Here is a 6,943-nt window from a genome sequence, read left to right on the forward strand (position 1 = left end):
ATTAACATATGATTAGTGTAATTGTAAAATATGAAAAAAAAATAAAAATATTTTTGTTAAAAAAATAATATTATATTATTATTTTGATGAATTCAATGACTAATTCAATGTGGGATTATGGCTAGGGAGGCTTTGGATTTATAGAAATCATGTACTTTTTATCAAATTTTAAAGATAATTTTGATGAAGCCAATGCCAATGCTCTAATAGCATTATGAATATCATTTCCTCTTTTGTTTAAATACTTAATATACTCTTACTATAAAGTTAAGAAAATGCTATAAAAATGATAAAGTTATTTAAATTATACAAGTCAAGCCGAGCAATATAAAATTATATCGTTAATAACCGACCTTAGTATTGTATTGATAAAGGACTCATTTAATAAACGAATAGAGTCAAATTTGAGTTTGGTCAAGTCCATTTTGAAGATTTATTAGTCGTATTGTTTGTTTACATCTCATTCCACCAATATACAAGACCCATCCCATTGACAACGTTGTTGTGAAAGCCCTTTGCTCACTTATCACTTATTTTAGCTTCTCGTAGTTCTTTTTTTTTTCTTTTTTTTTTTTCTAAGCAAATAATATCTACTAAAAATAGCAAAAGAGGGGGTGGGGTGTTCCAATATAAAAAAGAAAAAAAAAAGGTGAGAAATGGAAGCAAATAAAATTAAAAATGGTTCAATCTAAGCTTTCTTTGGGTTGGCGTTTGGTGTTTTTTGAGATGTGTGGATTGCAGCGCTGGTGGTTGGAGAAGGGTAGCGAAGGCTAATTTCATAATATTTGATATCAGAGAAAGTGGATGGAATGATGCGTGTCAATGTTGGACAACATGCAGTGGTGCCGCATGAGCTTCGTACTCTTGTTTTTTTGAATCCCAGTTAGCTCATCCAATTTCGTAAATCGAAAACCTACAGTTTTCTCGATTAGAGAGATTTTTTTTAAAGGGTTAAAATAAAGAGTGTTGCTACTTTGCTCCTAAATTATACCAATGAATTTGCTCCCTTGACGTGCCATTGCCACGTGGTGGCCAGATCAGCGATTTAAAAAGAAAAAAAAAAAAAAAAGAAGAAGAAGAAGAAGAAGAAAGAAACTAAAGAACATAGATACCCCATTTGAACGAAACCCTAAAACCACTCCCCAACATCCCTCACCCTCCCTCCATCACTCACGTCCCAAAACCAGCGACTTGAGGCACCATCCACTAGCGATCCTTCCATCTGCGTGGCAAAGTTCCATTTTCTGCAGAGCTCCAGCGTCATCCATCGAACCACTAGGATCGTTTAGGGAGTAAGATGAGATGAGAATTTTGTAAATAGTAATAAAATAATTTGTAAATAGTAGTGAGATAGTTTGAGTTGAGTATTTTTTAAGTTTTGAAAAATGAGAGAAAAAATTGAATAAAAAATATTATAAAGTTTAAATATTGTTAGAATATAATTTTATAATATTATTTTTGTTTGGGAATCTAAAAAAATTGAATTATTTTTTATTTTTTGTTTGAATTTTGATAAAGTTGTAATGATTAGTTTGAAAATGTTAGTATTTGAATTATGTTTGGGAAGGAAATGAGATGAGATGATATAAAAACTTTGAGATGAGATTTATTTCCAAACAAACCCTAACTAGTACCTATTCTGAAATGAGGATCACTAAGACCTTGTGTGGAAGTTTATGTTATGTTCTTGGCCCTTGCTTTCTAAGTTTATCCATTTCGTCCTTGGCTTAAATACATTTTTTATCCTAATAAATGAAATATCGATACAAAAGGATGCCAGAAACGGGTGATTCTTCCAGGTGCAAGAGGAATATCAAATGGAAGATGACCCGGTTATTTACACTTTTCTGACCATTTGTAACTTGGAAGTGGATTATGTGCAGAACTGTGGGCTTCATAATGATATGGAATGTAGCCTCTATTTTTCAAATCTATAGAAGTATTAGTCTCATTTAGATAGTAAGATGATATAAGATAATTTTATATGAAAGTTAAATAAAATGTTATTTTTTAATATTATTATTGTTTTGAAATTTAAAAAAGTTTAATTATTTATTATATTTTGTGTCAAAATTTTAAAAAATTATAATAATAAGATGAGATGAGATAGAATCGTTTCTATATCCAAACGAGACCTACTTGTCAAAACAAATCGAAAAATAGAAAGTACATAGCAATCTCGAATAAGAGATAAGTTATTAGACGGAATCACAGAACCTAGGGTTTCTGGGTCTGGGAGAAGGAGAAGGAATCACATAACCTACCTTTGTGTCTCATTTTTTTTTTTTTTTGTAAATAATTGCTGACATGGCCTCCACGTGGCAAGGCCACATCAGGGGGCAAATCCATCGGTATGGTTCAGGGGGCACCGTAGCTTTTTCCTAAAATAAATGTAGCTTCTTGTAGTTACTTGCTAGAGGTATAAGCTCATTGCTCACAACAGGGGCAAAGAATCTGTCCCCCACCTTGACTTGATCATGATCGTAAATTCCAGGAGTAATATGACGTCCAGATTTGGACTCAGAGTAGAAGCCATTGTACATGTGGCTTGTTACTTGTGACTCCATCCATATACGTATCTGTTTTTAAACTCAATACCACATATGTGCTACTACTTCAGTTGCACCATTTCTTGAGCTTCCCTATCACCGGCCAGATTCTGCGGTATCACACGCATTGCCTGCCATATATTGGAACTGGTTGCAGACTGCAACAAGATCAAACCAGATATGCACCTCTGCACTATAGTCACTAAAAGAATGTAATGCATTCAACGGGAATCGGAAGTGCAGCATGCTGCAACCCCATAGGAGCATTCATATTCTAGTTCACATATAAGGTTGTAAATCAAACTCAAAACTCTGCTATATAGTTCTCTTGTGCAAAGCAATCACCCGATGCTTGTAAAGGAAGACAATCTTCATGATCTAATTTTGAATCCCATGTATAGGATCATTCTTATGGCCAAGTTCCCCTATAGATAGTGAAGATATGATCAATTTAGGAAGGTCACTGTTGAGAGTGGCATTTCCCAATTGTTAAACAAGCACACACATCCATATAAACTGGGCGTCTTAGATTCGAAATTCAGCATTCACACTCTTTGGGTCAATTGACAGGGAAAATTTAGCTTGGAATTACCCAAGAACCTGGGATGCACTTGTGGGAAATTCTTTGCAGAAGCCCCACACATTCCATGGATTAAGATCATTAATACTCGGTGACAGTAAAAAAAACAACCACAATATTCTCAAAACTCAGGCTTTGATTGCCACAACCATGAAACTAAACTGATTCGCAAAGGTTTCCAGCGGTTCAAAACGCAAAAAAGCACACCAATGAGTAGTCTTATCAAAGGATATTTGTCGTCAGATATCTCACTTCCAACAAGCTAAGGTGAGCAACGTAATACAGAATGAGTTACTCAAGCAAAATTAAACACGATCAGCATTCACCAAGGAAGCAAATATGGAAATTTAGGACCTGTTTGGGATTGTGGTAGAAACCTTAAAAAGTGTTTAAATAGGTTTAAAAGCTTTTTAATAGAAAAATTAAGTTGTTTGGATGTTACGTATCAAAGCATTTTTAATCTCAAATAAGCTAAAAGCTATTTTTCTCACCGCTATCTCAAACATGCGCTTAGAGCTAAAAGAACTTTGAAATTGTGTTCAGCTCTACTCGTACAATGGCTAATAGCCTAATAGAGTAATTTTTTTTTTTTGTTAAGACAAAGGCACTCTTTAAAATCCAAGTTCACATAAACTGACAATTGAGGGCAACGAAGAACATTGAACAAATGAAATTTTCATTTCCAGCTACAACCCTCTTACATCAAAAGTAAAATTCTTGATACAATTAAATATAAAAACTACAAGTGTTTCATTTATAAAATAAAGAAATTTTTAAAAAATTACTGTTAAATAAAGAAACAATTGTTACAAGAAGATTATTGTTCTTACCGGCTACCACCATTGATGAACAAGAACTCCACTTTGCCTGAGCGAAGTAAACAGCTCCAAGCACTGGCCATAAGTTTTCTCATATTTAGAACTCCTCTGACCAGGGCAACATCTCTGCCACCTATTGTAATGACACTCGAGAAATATCTCATCAATCAAGCAGATCGCCCGGTCTCAAACAACCTCGGAATCAAATCGAATTCGGTCCCTTCGACGTCCATCTTCATCACCACAAAGTCCCTCTCTGTCACCGTGTTCTTCAACCAATTCGCGAAATCAAACCCCTGAATCATATTCACATCCCCACCATTATTACCACCACCACCAGAGGGTTGAATCCTTCCCATTCCTCTACTATTATGATTGCCATTCTTGCCCAGGTCTCGATTAATCTCAAACAACAATGTCTCATTCCTCACCCACGCAGCGTAAGGCAATAGCCTAACCGCTTTCTTCAAGCTATATTCTTCGTGAAATGCCTTATCAGCTTCGACGGCATATACTTCAAAGATCTTATTCTGTTTTGGGTATTGTTTCTTGAACCAACTTCCAATGCTAGACCCATAACTTCTAGCCCCAACATCCACATACACATACCTATTCTTAAAGCTAATATCAGCCATTGACGTTAGATATTTTATATTCCGTATGTTCCTCTTCAACGTGATCCACGGCTTCAACGGCTCTTCCATGATCAACGGCTCCGCGTTCTGTACCAGTTCTTGCTTATGCTCCGGAACCCAGCACTTAGTCTCCGAATCGTCATTGGGTTTGGGTTTCTCATCCCTTCGAAGACCAAGTATTTCAATCTCCTTTTTCAGGACAATTTCGCGTATATAAGGCATCAAAGAATCAAGGCCGTCTATATCGTGGGATTTGATTAACTTGCAAGAGTTGAATAACTCAAGGAAAGAATTGAAACTATACGAATCTTTGGCTTCAATGTGGACCACCGCAAACCCTTCGGGTTTCAGCGTCCGTTCGATCTCCGACGCCAACTCCAACGGCCGAGACACCTGGTCGAGACGACCCCCACCGGAGAACACGAAGTCGAAGGTATTGTCGTCGAATGGGACTCGGTTAGGAAGGGCCTTAATTACCAAAGGCCGTGACGCTTTCTTGAAAATTCCAATCGAGTCCTCAACCCCAACCTGTTTCAGAGCGTAGACGTCCTGTCCGGTAGGGGTCTGTACGCACAAGGACTTCGAGTTCTCCGATAGGTAGCCTTCAGATATCAGATCCTGGAAGGCCGAGGAGTAGAAATTGACGGCCTTTATCCAACCCTTGCTGGTGTAGAGATCCGACCCGTTGGTCGTCTGTAAGGCGCCGTTAGCAGCAATAGCAGAGGCTCCAGGGCCAGCACCGGAGATAATGAAATTGAAAGTCTCCGGCAAGGAGAAGAAGCAAAAGTCGACGACCTTACACGACTCGAAGGTAATCGTAACAACGTAGGCGAATCGAACGACAATGATGAGAACACCGAACAAGAGCAACCGGACCAGAATTTTCCTCAGGGAGCCGGGCTTGCCTGTGGCAGGCTCCATGACTGCTAATGTTGCACCCTGTCTCAAAAAATAAAATAAAAAACCCGCAAAATCGAAGGCACTAGAGAGAAAGAGAGATAGAGATGATGACGTTAGCGAGAGCAGAAGCGAGCGGAGGTGTGGTTGGCTCCGATTAAGGATCTTCGGTGGGAGAGGTGGTTACAGATTGAGCAATGGAGAGGAGAAAAGGGGGCAAAACAGCAATACATGTTTGTTGTGCAGTGAGAGCGGATTCTCTTAAGGGTTAGTAAGGAGGTCCGCGACCATGGCGCTTCCTTTCAGTCGCACTCCAGAAGAGTTTGGTTCAGTGTAGGAATTAGGAAAGAAAAAGTTGAGCAGGAGCTGAACTAAGAAGGACGCGGAGGGAGGGAGGGATGACCGGAATAGCCGGTTTCCACGCTTAATGTTATATATAGTTGTAATCATTTTTAAAAAACATATATATTATTATTATTAAAAATTTAATGTAACTTTTTTTTTCTAAGCAAGATACTTCATTAATAATATAATAAACTGAAATACAATAAGTTCTTAGGAAATTATACAAATAAGGAAGGAGGGTCCTTTCCACTAGGAAAACTTAAAAGACATTGAAGAATAGAAATGAGGGATATGCTTCCATACAGATGGTTGGAAGCAGCCCATTGCGCAATGTTATGCGCATATCAATTTTGAGATCGATATATTTTTTCTATTTTTCAATCTTCAAAATTGCTCAAAAGGTGCTTGATGTCCCTGATAAATGATTGCATTTTCCAATTTGTAGGTTGCTTTACATTGTTTGTGGCTTGAACAACCTGCTTTGAGTCTCCTTGAATAAAAATTTTCCTTAGGTCTCTATCATGTGCTTCTTGAATTGCTAACAGGGCTGCTGCAACTTCACCTACATTTAGATTTGTGCTGTGCAAAAAAACTGCGTTTACAAAAATTGGGGTTCTTGTTTCAGATTGGCAGATTGCTACTGCAACACTACCATAGCTTCTAACTGCAACATCAAAAGACAGCAAGAAGAAGTCTTCTGGAAGCCGTTCATGTAAAGAGATTGTCTCTTCTTCATGCTATTTCAGAATCCATGCTTGCTTGTGTTCTTTACAGGATTTGAAAACTCTTGAGACATATTGGTCAATGGTTGGGGAAAAAGAGTTATGAATGACCTAGTTCCTAGTAAACCAGAGGATGTCCATTGCCAAAGTAGCAAAGAGTTGAAATTCTTGAACTTCATTTTTTGGAATGGCTAGTTCAATTTCTAGGTTGAGAATTATTTTGACCCTACAAGAGATTTCAGATGAAGCAATCTGGGCAGTGTTTATGGACCATTTTGAATTTCTCTAAAGATTCCTAAAGAAAGGGCAACTAAGAAAGAGATGTGTGAGACTTTCCTCCCCTACATTGCATAGAGGGCAGATAATTTGCTCATCTTCTAGAGAAAGAATTCTTTTT

At 37.5% G+C, this 6,943-nt stretch overlaps 1 pseudogene; it reads right to left on the reverse strand.

Annotated features, from left to right (window-relative positions):
* Window positions 1-3,784: 3,784 nt before the first annotated feature.
* On the reverse strand, window positions 3,785-5,842 carry LOC121267805 (annotated as a pseudogene).
* Between the last annotated feature and the right edge of the window lie 1,101 nt (window positions 5,843-6,943).

Source organism: Juglans microcarpa x Juglans regia, chromosome 5S, assembly GCF_004785595.1.
Source record: "Juglans microcarpa x Juglans regia isolate MS1-56 chromosome 5S, Jm3101_v1.0, whole genome shotgun sequence".
Lineage (NCBI taxonomy): Eukaryota > Viridiplantae > Streptophyta > Magnoliopsida > Fagales > Juglandaceae > Juglans > Juglans microcarpa x Juglans regia.